The 14,654-nt window shown below is 36.0% G+C and overlaps 1 long non-coding RNA gene across 7 annotated transcripts in view; it reads right to left on the bottom strand.

Moving 5' to 3' along the window:
* The window catches only part of LOC121493154, a 399,396-nt gene that overhangs the window by 22,431 nt on the left and 362,311 nt on the right, over positions 1-14,654 (bottom strand). For all 7 annotated transcript variants that reach the window (XR_005988392.1, XR_005988389.1, XR_005988391.1 and 4 more), the window contains one exon: positions 5,673-5,741. This is a non-coding gene — a long non-coding RNA (uncharacterized LOC121493154). The remainder of the gene's footprint in view (positions 1-5,672; positions 5,742-14,654) is intronic.

The following is a 14,654-nucleotide window of genomic DNA, read 5'->3' on the forward strand; positions in this document are numbered from 1 at the left end:
AAAAAAGATTTTATTTATTTATTTATTCACAAGAGAGAGAGATAGAGAGAGAGGCAGAGACACAGACAGAGGTAGAAGCAGGCTCCATGCAGGGAGCCTGATGTGGGACTCGATCCCGGGTCCCCAGGATCATGCCCTGGGCGGAAGGTGGCTCTAAAGCACTGACCCACACAGGCTGCCCCAGATATTAAATTTATCTCACAATTTCCAGCCCAAATTTCAAGTTTGGTTCCAATTTTGTGTGAATATCTAAGAAAAAATTGATTGAGTTATAAAAGAAAAAAATGTTTTATAATGATGACAGTTACCAGAAGGCTTAGGAGAAAAAGAGTTTACCCTTCAAAAGCACAGCAGACATGCACAGAATTGTAATGATTTTAGTCATGTAATGATTTTAGTCATGCTAATAAAGTTGCTGGATTTCTACTTTTTGAAGGAGTTTCTCAAATTACTCAGAACCTTGCTTTGGGTATTTTTGCTTTTAGAGGCACAGGAGGTACAAGTGGAGGATAATTAATACCTTCCTGCAGAGACAAGAACAGAATCCTCAAGAGAATCAAATGAAAGCAGGAACAGGGAGCATTCAGTCCAATGTGCACTGGAAAATCTGCCTGTCAATATGATGCCAGTTCATCCATGACATATCCACACCCTCTTTGAAACAGAAACTTTTTTTTAAAAATCACTTTTTGTCACAGCCAGGAAATGGCATATTTGAAACTACTGTCATCAGAGATGGTGGTACCCCATTAGCACAATTTCTCCTACTGCTTTTGTCACTTTCCACATGCAGAGACATCATGCAGAAATGCACACTTACAAGCCTCTGTGTGTGGTATTATAGTAAGGATTTGTGTTTCTATATGTCATTTTTCACCTACACCCAGATAGCCTTAGGGACCCCTGAAACTGTACCAGAATTTCAAGGTGTCAAGTAGTGCCCAAAAAAAAGGTTATCTCACAGGTTTTTGGACATGCTAAATTCAGGGTCCAGAGGTCCTACTTGGAGCTATGTCATTCCTGTCAGGTAGATGAAGAGACAAACATATAACAAGACAGAAGACTCCTTGGAGTTCTTTATGTCAAAAATCACTCAGACATGATGTTTATTTGTAGTAGCATTTTTGCCTGGACTAAGAGAAGATGGATGAACCAAAACCTAGTTGGACTTGTCATTAATGGCCTAAATCAATCATTACAAAAGGCCACTCAATTACCTCAAAAAGAGGACTAAAGCCAAAAGTATTATGAAAAAATAAGAGATGATAACTTTAGTTTGCTGATGCTCATTTTAATGATAAATAATTTGTTAATGCATTCCATTACCGATAGGCAGATTATCGATTTATTTGAATTGGTGTAATGACATTAAATCAATTAACTTTACAGGAAAATTAGAGAAATTTAACTCTATAAAAAGGGCAGCATACAAACATATGTATTATGTTCCATGTGGTAATACAAGAGATCAACAAACAGGAACTTTGCACCAAATTTTCCATAACACTACTTTCAAAGGAGAGGATTAATACATTTGTGAATTATATTTAACACACAGAAACTCAATTAGACCATGAATTTAAGGTAAGGTGGAACTATGAGACATCTTCAAGAGACCACATTTACCGTTCAGAACAGCCTCAACTCAGAATTGCCCTTCATTTATACTAGGAAATAAACAAAAGAAGCTTCATGAATGTACAATTAGTGGTTATCATCTCTGTATCACTTGGTTTCCTGGCCTTTGGGGCCCATTGGTAATTGGTATTAGCCAAAACCACAGCCTAAGCAATGGATAAAACATTGTTGTGTACACACTCTGCTCTCGTGCTAAATAAAACAGTTATTCACAATTATATTGAATGTACGTAAAGAATGCAGGCCAAAGAGAATGATGGATTATTTACCTTTGGGAAAACTCCAATATTCAGAAGATAAATATCACTCTCTCCCCTAGACTATGCCTACTTTCAACAATACAGGTAAGCGAACAACAGATCCTAATTATTTCTATGCTTTTGACTCTAATACGTTACAACCCGAGATATTGAAATAACTTACAAATAAAATTGTAATATATCTATCACTGAATACTAGAGATTGAGAAATGTCTCAATTTACAAAAGCAAACAAACAAACAAAAAACAGAAGTAAATAAGAAACATGAATTGAAACTGGAAAGCTTTGTATTGATCCTAGTTAATTATGTAAAACAGGCCATCAGTTGGTGGTTTCTGAACATTGTAAAGGAAGTGGCCACAAGAAGCCAAGCTAATTCAATAAAAGGAATTCTTCTTAGCATTTGTGATTTTCTAAAATTATACTATTTGTACATTTATTTATTATCTATCTTCCCATTTGAATAAACTTTGTCTGGTTTGTTCACATATTTAACATCTATGCATTCTGAAATATAGTAAGATTTCAATAAGTATTTGCTAAAAGAATCAATTAATTTAAAATATCAGAATAAAAAATATATTAAAACATGCACATATGTGATTCACATATTTATTAGATGAGCTGCATTATGTTAACACAAGTGCAATCTTGCTGAAATCCTAACTAAATATCTCTTTAGTATTTCTATTTTCTCTAAGAATAATAAGTCAACACTTCTCTGATTTGCAAGTTCTCTCAGTTTTCTAGAACACCAATAGAGAACTTTAAACCTCAAAGTGATAAAAAATGATGGTCTAGGTATTGTCTGAATATATCAGCATTTCTCAAGATAATCTTAGAAAAAGCATGTATTTTGTTAATAAGTAAACTTGGGAGCAGATAATTATTTAAACATATATCCTGATCATCTTACTGAGGTCCATATATTAAATTTTGGGACAGTGGGGCTAATTTAGAAATAATAGGGACCTTAGCTTTCTAATGTGGCTAGACCTATAAAATAAAGTATGCTTTGGTGAGAAAATAGCGGGCAAATGTAGGGATTTTTCTGGAAAGAAAACAAATGCAAGTACAAAGACTAATTGAAATTCAATAGATTATTTATACAAGGGTAGAATTAACTAAAAAATAAAATAAAACCTTTAGAAACTTCTTCAGATGCCTTCACAAAAGCAAAATGCTCACCTTAGTGTTTGTCTAGTCACTATATACATCATTATCATTTTTCAATTGGATCCACATTAAATATCGAGTCAAATTCATTTTCTGAAAACTAGTTCCAGATTATGGCAGATGTTTGGGGTTGCATATTTTAAAAATAAACTACAAAATACAATAGTAGCCATCTGTTTCAGAATTTTCTGTTTATTGTTTTCAGGGAGTAACAGGCAAAAATAGAAACAAATGAAAGAAAACAGCTGTCATGGAAAACTTTGAAAGGCCAAAAAATTATGCTCTTAAACTGGTATTGAAATTAACAGATTGGTCAACTTGAATAACCAGATTTGTCCTAAAAGAAATGGTTTTGAATTTTTTATTAAGTTGTTCAGTTGTATTGGCATCACTTTGGCTTAAGCCATTGATAGGTGAAGAACATTATAAACCCTTAACATTTATATAAACTAAATATAGCTTTCCACTGACATATATATAATGTACTGACATATATAATGATTTTATTTAAACTTCCATTTAAAATGGCAGTGGGTTGGCAGCTCCATGAATTGGCTTCTCACAACTTTACATTTGAAATGTGTTCATATTGACAGAAATGATATTGCTGAAATTTTGAAGTTATTTCTACAAACAACAAGACTCATCTGACTGGATGAAGAAAAAAAATATTTTCCTATCCAAAAGAACACAGGAAGAAAATATTTTCTCTTCCACTATATTTCTGTGGATTCAGAACTCAAAGGAATGTACCTTTGTTTCCAGACTCCTGGAATAGAAAACCTGCTCTTTAAGATTCAGGAAATTTTATTACATTCTTCATTCCTTCTTCTTACTATCATCAGATGAACTAAAGGTCTTTGTTGTCTGGCCCAGTTTTCTCTCCATGTTAAATCCTATAATCTTCTGGAAGGATTTTGCTGTTCTAACAAACCCAGCCCTTTCACTTTCCAGGCCTACTGGTTCCATGTAACCTTCTCTTTCACTTCCAAGTCAGATATTCAGATTGGTATCCAGTCCTTGTCACAATTCCTAATTGCTTCATCTTCAAAAATATTCAATCAAATATCTTGTTTTCTTCCCACAACTGCTTCTCGTTCCACCTCACTTGTTCAACCTCTCACTTCAAGCAGTGGTTTGGCTTCATTGGACTACCAATCCTTTAATATATCTATCAGCTCTTCTGATACATAAGTCATCTCCTTTCTTCACTTTCCTATCATCCAAGTGTAGTACTCCTTGCAAATTCCAATCATCATAAACACCTGACTCCAAAACCTAATACCTAGATTCCAGTAGGAAAACCAAATAACACTTCTAGCAAAAAAAGTTTGATGGAAAGAGAAGAAAAAAATGAAAGACAAAGCTATACTCAGCTCTATACTCTGTCCCTCCTAGATGAGCATCTTCAAGATCCATCCTCACACATGATTTTTGTTTGTTTTTGTTCTGATTCCTGCTGATAAATATGAGCCACAGCTCTCAGTAAATGTCTCCTGAAGAGGTAATAGTCCCCTAGAAAGACCATGCTGAGGTCTGGCTCTATTGGTTTAGAAACAAACAAACAAACAAATACAAAAAAAAAAAAAACTAAAAAAAAACTAGTGAAAGATCTTGAGGAGATTAAACATCTTTTTCAAGAAATCTATTTCAGATAAGGTCTTTGCCTCCATGCAGTGGGACACTCCTATCCTTTAACAAGAGGGAGGTGAGTTAGCTTCCCTTCTGGAGGACTCACGGGAATCTGTGGGTTTGTAGTTCTCCAGAGCATCTACTCAAATATCTCCATTCCATGTCTTTGTCCTTACCACAGAGAACTAGTTGGAACTATGAATTCAATCTCTTATAACTCTGCCAGTCTCATAATCAAATTTCAGGCCTAATTTTCAGTACAGGTGGCTCTCTATAAATGCTGCTCTGTAAGCTTTTTAGTCTTCATGATGTGCCTTGGTAGTTAGCTGTCATGAGCCTGTCATTCTTGTCCTATGAAACTACTGTGGCAGTTAACAAATGAAAATCATCTCCACTATTGTTATAAGAAACATTGCCCCCTGCCACAATAGGTTTTAAATGCTAACGTTATCACATAAGCTCATGCCTCCTCTTTTTTCTGTATTCCATCCTTGTTCCCTAATTGCTACAAACAATGTGAAAATTCAGTCACATAGTAAGGTCTAAGGTGAATGTATCAATACATTTTGTATGTAAAAAAATGACCAATCAGAAGATCTAATGGGAAAAATATTGCATTTACAATAACAATAAAGATTTTTTTAATGCTTAGTAAATAAATGACCATTAGGTCCAGCTGCATGCAACACAGAGCTCAAATAAACAGTGGCTTAGATACACAATTGGTTATTGTTTCATGTGAAACGTCCGCTGGTCAGGGATCCAAGACTGGAATAACTGTTTCACAGGCTTCTAAAAGTCCTGGGCTCCTTTCTGGTTTCTGCTCTAGCCATATTGTCTCATTCTCACCACAAGAAACAGAAGAGAGAACACACCTTCTCCCTTAAAGAACACTTTTCAAAACTTATATATACCACTTCCACATATATTACTTTGTCCAAAATTTAGTCAATAGCTAGGCTTACCTGCAATGGAAGCTGAAATGAAGGCTCCATTCTGGGCAGACATGTTCCAGCTGAAATTCAGGGCCTTCACTACAGAGAAAGAAGGGGAGAAGTAATATTAGGGGACACCTTGGAATGTTTAAAAGAAAATTGTAAGATCTGCAAAGAAAGATTTTCCAAATTGCCTGAGAGATACAACAGATCTGAACAAATGAAAAAGCACACCATATTTTTGGGTAAACAACAAGAAAATTTACCTTGATAATCCACAAATAAGTTGTAATTGCCATGAATTTTAATGCCTAAAACAAATACTGTAACAAAATCATATATAAAAAAGACTATTAAATATATGAATAAATCATAGAAACACAGAGTAACAACTTTTGGCAGATCAGATAAATAAAAATAAGGTCATAATTATTTTTAACAGTAGAATAAATAATATCCAGATGTCAGTTAAGGTAAACTTTCTGTCTGAAATAAAATTGGTAAACACCCTCATTACACATCAGGCAAAGGTTCAATGGCCTCCCCAACATTTCTGAGAATTCCTATGTCTTTCCTTCTCAAAAATCCCTCTAGCCTTATTCTTGTCCTCTGAGACTCTTTAGATTCTTCCCTTCTGTTTCATTCTACTTCATCCCCTATGCATTGGCCCAGACGTGGGACACAGACCCTTTTCTTCATTTATCTAACACCAGCTCATAAAGGCCATTTTTGTTTGTAGTCAACCTAAGTGAATGTTTGGGACAGTAAAGTAGGTAGAACTATAGCCCTGATAAGCAACCTACTTATACATACTAGGCAGACTGTTCTTAAATGTCATTAGTGTTTAGCTATACCACCACTGTGAATTTCTCCCATCTTTCTAGTAAATCTAGCTTCTTGCCTTGTTACATATCTCTGCTCCCCCCAGGAAAACTGCCCAAACATTTCCCTGTTGCTCTGTTTTCAGGCCTACTTCATTTTGCCTCATCTCAGAAAAGAATTATTTCTCTCTCTCCCTCTCTCTCTCTCTCAGATAACTCCAACAAATAGCTGGGTAGAACATATCAGAAGAGTTACCACCATAATTTCCATCAGACTCCTAGAGTCATACCTAATAAAGATGCACTGCAGCCAGCTTGTACTGGCTCACAAGAGACAATTATATGGACTTCCTTCCTACTCTCCATTCAGTTACTTCACATAAGTAGGTTAAATAGGTTGAAATCCACATAGTGAAATTATTTACACCTTGTAAATTGGCAAATGATACAAATATCAATATTTTTGTTTTGGTTTGGGGGGAGATTTGAGGGTTTTTCTGTGTGGTTTTTAGTTTAGTTTTGTTTTGCTTATTTAGAGGACAAGTTTATTAGCACCACATAGCATACACTCTAGAAAGCTCTGTGTTTAATCTGCAAAAAAAGATTCAAATTTTTTGACTCCTCCCACAAGAACCAGCTTAACCCTCCAGGGCAGAAATAAAAGCAGGGCAAGGACACTGAGCAACAAGATGATTCTCTTGCTTGGATCCTACACAGACCACAGGAATATGATATTCCACCTTATTCTAGTCCATGATTTTCTCTATGCAACAATACTGAGTAGAACTGTTCAGGCAACATAGGTATGCAGCTGTATAATTGATTAATTTAATTTGTTAAGTACACTAACCTCACTAGATTTCAAACTTGAGGACAAAAATAAGCTATTATATCATATTCTAAAGAGACTCTGGGCATCAATATCTCTCACAAAATCTAATGAAAAGTTAAAGAATCAGCCTTCTACCTTCAGCCAGGCCCCATTCCCACCATACTCCACCCCAACTACCTATATAAAAAGTTAACTGGAAGCAGAGAAGGAAAGGTTGTTGAAGTCATTGGGCTTTAGTGAATGTAGTATTCATAGGAAAATGTACTTCCTCAGCCCTCAAGCCAAGATGGCAGGAGGGCGTTCTTTTAGAGATTGTTGAATAGAACTTTTTTAGCTCCTCCAAAATGAGTCAAGTGGCCTTGCATTGGGGGAATGGTTATCTGCTAAGACTTGATGACTTGTCCCTATGAATAAAAGAGAGATGATGGCAGTAGAGCAGCCTTAACAGCATTTGCTGTTCCAAGGATCTATGAATTTCTTCTAGGTCCTGGCGATACCAGAAAAGGAACTAATCTTGAGATCTTTCTGCCAATACTTCATCCAAGAAGGCAGACTAGATTAGACTAAGGGACTCCATATGGAGAGGCTATGGTATATATCACTGTGGATGGGAACTGAGTAGGAAAAATTAAAAATGTTTGTTCCAGAGAAGATGCAACGTGCCAGAGAAATGAGCCACAGGAAAATCTCACAGGATGGTGCGAAGAACTCATACATGCCCCTCCATGAGAAATTAATACTTTCAATGACTTTCACACAGAAAGGCCACCATCAGCAGCCTGTCAGAAATAGCCAGAGGAGCAGCATAAACCAGTACAAGCCAACAAAAAAAGGATAACATGCTCAGTTAAAAAACTTAACTCTTCAGTCCATTTTCCTCTTGTCTAGAGGTAAGGGGGTACAAGAAATGTCCATGTTAATCTCTCACTTAAAAACCCTTGAATCATTATTTTAAGAAGTAATTTGATGAAGCAAAACTTTAGATCAAGTATGAAGATAATTTTAAACTTAATTAGGTTGAGTTTTTAAATCTGAGAATGTCTAAAGATTATGGACTCTGTCTATAACCCTTTTAGAGAATGAAGTGGAGGATTTGATAAATGTTGAAAGCACTGATTAGAGAAAAATAAAATTTTAGGCTTATACTCCACCCAGTTGAGATCCACCCTTTAATAAACAGTGCTTATTTGGGATTTACACAAAACAAGAACAGACCAAAATCCTCTTCTTTGTCTTTTTTCTCTCCACCCAAAAATCCCCTTCAGTGTTCCCTCACTGTGACAGACTCCCTCTTGGTTTATTCCAGTTTGTGCCATTCTTCTGGCTGCAGATAGTGGCCTCTTTGCATGAAAGGCATTGAAAAGTTGATTTTTCATGGACCTCCCTCATGTGTGAGTTCTCCACTTATCCTGTGGCTATTCTCTGGCATGGGAGATCAAGCCAGCACTTCCAGGTCCTTCCCCTGGCATGTCTTTATATTATGGTAAGTGGTTCGTGTACTTCGTGTACCTAGGTTATCTCATCTGGCACCAGTGGAATTTTTTCCCCTTTAGATAGCAGTCTATTTATTTGTAAAGTATTATTTAAACCTAAATACATATTGGCACAACCTCTCATCATTTTACTTCTCAATAAAGGCAAGGTGTCTAATTTCTCCCTCCACACCCCTAAGAGCTAGCCCCAGGCCTCACCACTATTTATTCACACAGTAATTTAGCTTTCCAAAAGTCCAAAGATTAGATCATATGCTCTGATAAGCAAATGACCTCACAGTTTGTTAAATATAGAAGAACTAATAGAAGCCTTGATAGTTCAATCTTTCCCTTCTCCTCTCCTTACTCCTTATCTCTTTCCCAATAAAATATATACATCATTCTTTCCTCCTCTCAGAAAGTAAAGACTGTTACAATTGTCTTGTTTTATTTTTTTTTAAGATTTTATCTATTTATTCATGAGAGACACAGAGAGAGAGGCAGAGACATAGGCAGAGGGAGAGAAGCAGGTTCCCCATGGGGATCCCAATGAGGAACTCTATCTGAGGACCCTGGGAATCAAGATCTGAGCTGAAGGCAGATACTCAACCACTGAGACACCCAGGTGTCCCAATTGTTTTGTTTTAAAAAAAAATTCCTTCTCCCAGTAATTAGTCATACTGGATTATGTAGAGAAAAGAAGCCAAATTAACCCTATAAACATACCTGGGGTTGAGGAATTGTATCTATATCTATCTATCTATCTATTATCTATCTATCTATCTATCTATCTATCTATCTATCTATCTATAATATTTGACTTTGTATCTCTAGGCCAGGTATGTGCTCTCCCGACCAAGCTCACTGGCATCACTTCCTAATGAATTGCTTTTGGCTGTTCAGCACATTCATATCACTTACCTTATTTCTAAAGGTATTTGATGAAGGATGGTTGGAAGGCAGGTAGGCAGGGACAACCCCCCATCCCAAGAGGAAACCATCCATAAAAGGATTTTATACCAACTTGGAAGGAGCCCTCCACCCTTTCCCATGTGATAGATGACAAAAACCTGATTGGATGACAAGCACAGGGAGGGTTAATCAGATTAAAACAGCCCAGCCAACAAGCCTATAAAAACCCCCAGATTTAGAAACTCCAGGGACTACCCTTTCAGGTCCCCTCCCTCTTCAGTCGCTTTGTAGCAGTACTTTACTGTCACTCAATAGAACTTGCTTTGCTGCCCACCACTCTGTCTGGTCCACTTCTTTCTTTCTTTTCTTTCTTTCTTTCTTTCTTTCTTTCTTTCTTTCTTTCTTTCTTTCTTCTTCTTTCTTTCTTTCCTTTTTCTTCTTTCTTTTTTAAATAGAGGGTTGTAGAAGGGGAGGTGGGTGGGAGGATAGGGTAATTGGGTGATGGTCTATCTCTTCATTCTTTGAAGGGGCGTGACCAAAGAACCATGGTCACTGTCTGAGAAAAAATCCTGTAACATTTGAATGACCTGAAACAAATGGTTAATACATGGATACATGTGTGCCTCTTTCCCACTAACAGTGAATATGCCTTCTTTTCAAGCATCCATAAAACATTTGTAAATATTGTTTTAAGAATGGGCAAACAAATCAGCAATATTATAGACTACCTTAAAACCACTAAAATAAAAAAGATCATAATAGATGGAAAAGAAGCATTGTAAACTAATGTATATAGATTAATTGCCCAAAAGTTTTGGGGAAATTATACTTCTGAGGAACACAGTAAGTTGGATCACAATTTTAAACTATCATCCATTAAAATTAAGTTTTATTTTTTAAAAAGAAAATCAGAAAATGGATGGGATTAATGACTGATCTCAGGATGGAAAAACACTTTCTAAATTTAGAAACAAATTGATCATTAGGGTATGTTGGTTAAATTTATCTACATAAAATATGAAGCTTGCTAAAGAGCAAAAGCCCATAAGATTGTAAGACAATTCAAACTGAGAAAAATGCTTATATCAACAATGACCCATTTATTACTATATTAAAATAATTATATATTAAAAACTCACTCAAACTCATAAAAAGGACACCTAAGCTTTTATTGAAAATGGACAAATAATATGAATATAAAAATTATAAGTGGCATATAAATGAATAATAAAATATGAAATAAATATTCAAGCTACTAAAAGAAATACCAATTAAAACAGAACTATTTTTTATGTTGTCTAAGTTGTCCTGTTTTAAAGAGAATTCTGCTAAGAGTATGGCAAGAAGGATCTCACACACAAAGCTACAAAAAAGGATAAACTGGTATAAACTCTTTGGAAGATAATTCAAAACATGAAAAACGACTACTAAATGTATAGCTGTTTAACCTGAAGGAAATAGTCACAGATGAGAATAAAGACATATTGAAGGAAGTTCATGACAAGTTATACATAAAAGCAAATATTGGAAACAACCTAATTTCCAATAATAGAATAATTAAATAATTTTTAATAATATTGAATAACATGGTAAATGCTTTAAATATAATATTAAATATAAAAGTACATATGTCAACTTATAAAAATTCTAAATAAAAAAACAAAGGAAATGAAATATTAAGTATATTTAGATTATATAATTATCAAGGTTTATTTCCTTCTAAAAAGTATTCAGTATTTCCTGAATTTGGCAATATGTATATATTATAAACATTTTATAAAGTATTAAGCACTGAGTATGTTTTTTCAATAATCATTTGGAAATCACTAATGAAAATACAGCTTTATATCACAGTGGGTTTGGCACACTACAGAGTTCAAATCCAAAAAATCTATTACAAATTTAAGAGTTAAGAAACAGAGGGACAAGGAATTTTCTTGCCCGTAAAAAGCATCCAGTCTAATGAAAAAACAGACAAGAAAGTCAACTATTAGAACAATATGCTAAGACCTGTAACTGAGGCATTCACAGCAGCCAGTCCAAGGTCAGTTGAAAAACAGTGAAGTCAGCCTAGAGGAAGGCTGACCTCCATGAAGAAGGTGACCTTTCATCTGAATCATTCTTCTTCCTCTCTCCTTTCTTCTTACAGTGTACTAAAGATCAAGGAGACAGAGTAAAGACACAGAGCCTTCAAATTTTCTAACAAGGTTACATTATGAGGGGTTCTTAAAAATCAGCTGGAGAAAGGGTTATTATTACTATTTTTTTTACTATCTTAAATCTGAAGATCTAAGACTTCTTCCTAATAGAGGAGGAAATACCCCTTGATGGAAACAGAAACAGGACACCTGGGTGGCTCAGTGTTTAGCATCTGCCTTCAGCCCAGGGCCTGAACCTGGAAACCCAGGATCGAGTCCCGTGTCGGGCTCCCTGCATGGAGCCTGCTTCTCCCTCTGCCTGTGTCTCTGCCTCTCTCTGTGTGTGTCTCTCATGAATAAATAAATAAAATCTTAAAAAAGAAACAGAAACTGGGGATGTTGGGGACTTTGCTGCATCTCAGAAGTGGGACTGGGATCCTGGGAGCAGGGTGTGAGAAATATTCCCCTTCAAGAAAGGACGGGCTGGCTGCTCAACTGCAAACTATGAAGTGTATTACTGACAGCCTCCAGCCATTAACTATATCAGGGTCTGTCCCCACCTTGTAGCTGAGGTCAATCTTATCTGAGGACAGTAGAAGACAGTCTAGCCAATGATTGAACAAGACAGTGATATAGGGGGCACCTGGATAGCTCAGTGGTTGAGCGCCTACCTTTGGTTCAGGGCATGATTCCGGGGTCTTGGGATCCCCACAGGGATTCTGCTTCTCCCTATGACTATATCTCTGCCTCTCTCTGTGTCCCTCATGAATAAATAAATAAAAATCTTAAAAAAAAAAAAAAGATACTGGTATAAGAAGCTGGCTATTTTCATCCAACGTGGGACCCTCTGAGGGGCAATCGTTCTCCAGACTTCTCTGTTGAGCTTCACCAGGTCAGCATCATAGTCTCATGGCTTTGCCATTGACCATTTCTGCCCCCTTCCTCTTTTCCTTCCCCCTTTTGCACTTCTACTCAGTCTCCATATCTGCTCCCCAGAGAATCCAATGGTCACAAGGAAGGTGAGTCAAAAAGGCTCAGGGAAGTGTGGGCAAAGAAGAGAAAAGAAATAGGACCAGAAGGAAAAAGAAATTTGGCCTCCATGAGACTAAATAGACCAATAGAAATATAATTTTATTTCTGGTAATAACCTCTAGGCTGTTGCAGATATGAAAAAGTATACAAGGAGCATAGTGAGATGACAACATGTATACCAATTAGGAGGAATTTGAACGTTAGGAAAATGTTGCCAATGGGTTGGCTTGGATGCATAAAAAAGAAAAAACGTACACTGAGACATGGCAAGAATTAAAACTGGAAAGTTAGGAGCTATCATATGGAGAATGCTGCATTTTATGTCAAATAAGTGAACATCTTTCCTTTCAACTTTCTTAAATACACTCTTCTTGGATTTCCATTATTTTTGTAGTCATTTGAGAAAACAATGGAATTATAACATGAAAATCCATTGTAAAATGTATTGATATTACCATGCTTAGAGTGAATATTGGAAGTAAAATCAAATATCAGATGGGTGCTTGGGTGGCTCAGTCGATAAAGTGTCTGATTCTTGATTTCATGTCAGGTCATGATCTTAATGTCATGGGATTGAGCCCCATGTTGGGCTGGGTTCTCAGCAGGAGTCTGCTGGAGATTCTCTCTCTCCCTCTACCCCTCCTCCCACTTTCATGTGCACTCTCTCTCTCTCTCTCAAATTAAAACAAATAAACAAAAAATCCTGGGTGGATTCAGTCACTTAAGGTTCTGCCTTTGGCTCAAGTCATGATCCCAGGTGTCTGGGATAAAGTTCACATGGGGCTCCTTGCTCAGCAGGGAGCCTGCTTCTCCCTCTCCCCTGTTTGTGCTCTCTTGTGCTCTCTCTCTCAAATAAATAAATAAAATATTTTTCTAAAAAATAAAAGATCAAAGAAGTATAAACCTTGCCAGGACTTCTAAATATCTATTTACCCTTATGGGTACTCGTAATATTTCATAGGCAGACAATTAGACTATTAACTCCAGTGATCACAAAAAGAGGTGGCAATTTGAGCACATATAAAATTTAGCTAAGATATGTTTTGAAAGGTTTTTATCACCAGTGTGCTTTCAGATAACAATAGTTTCTCTGTAATGTGGTCTTTTCCAGATCAAATTTTTCAAATATCTTTACAAAACTATACTTACCACCTATCCAGAGGGCTCTTCTTTTCTGTGACATAGTTTGCCTTTCAAACATATCACAATCACTTAACCATGACTCACAACCACTTTGTATGTACAACTACATCAAATTGATTATGGTTTACAAGGCCTAGGAATTAGGCTAGCTCCTCATGGTATTCATTTCACTGTTATCTATCACACAGTGACAGGATAGTAAGTATATAAATTCATTTTGTTTCAGGTGTTACAAAGAACAGAAGAGCCAACACGGTCCACAAGGTATTCTCCTAAGTGAGTATTTTCCAGTGATATTCCAAGGCCCTCATTGGTTCACACTGCTCAATAAAACATTCCTAATACAAATGTCTGTGTCCATGGTAATGACTCAAATGTACTTAAGCTGAGAGTTGGAAAGCAGGGGTTTTATTTTATCTTATCCTCTGTATTTATAATGCCTAGGGCAACCGTAGCAATTTCTTACTTTTTTCTTAGCTTTGAAAATCAGAAATAACTTCTCTGAAAAAAGAATAACATTCATTGTTCCGATGACTATGCTCATGAAAATGGAACCAGAAAGGAAAAAAAAGAGAAAAGAAAAAAAGAAATGGAACTGAAAAAGAAAAAAAAAATCCAGTAGCTGAGTAAATTATAATTTTTAGTAAAGTTCATTATGATTA

Source organism: Vulpes lagopus, chromosome 6 (assembly GCF_018345385.1).
Source record: "Vulpes lagopus strain Blue_001 chromosome 6, ASM1834538v1, whole genome shotgun sequence".
NCBI classification, from domain to species: Eukaryota; Metazoa; Chordata; class Mammalia; order Carnivora; family Canidae; genus Vulpes; species Vulpes lagopus.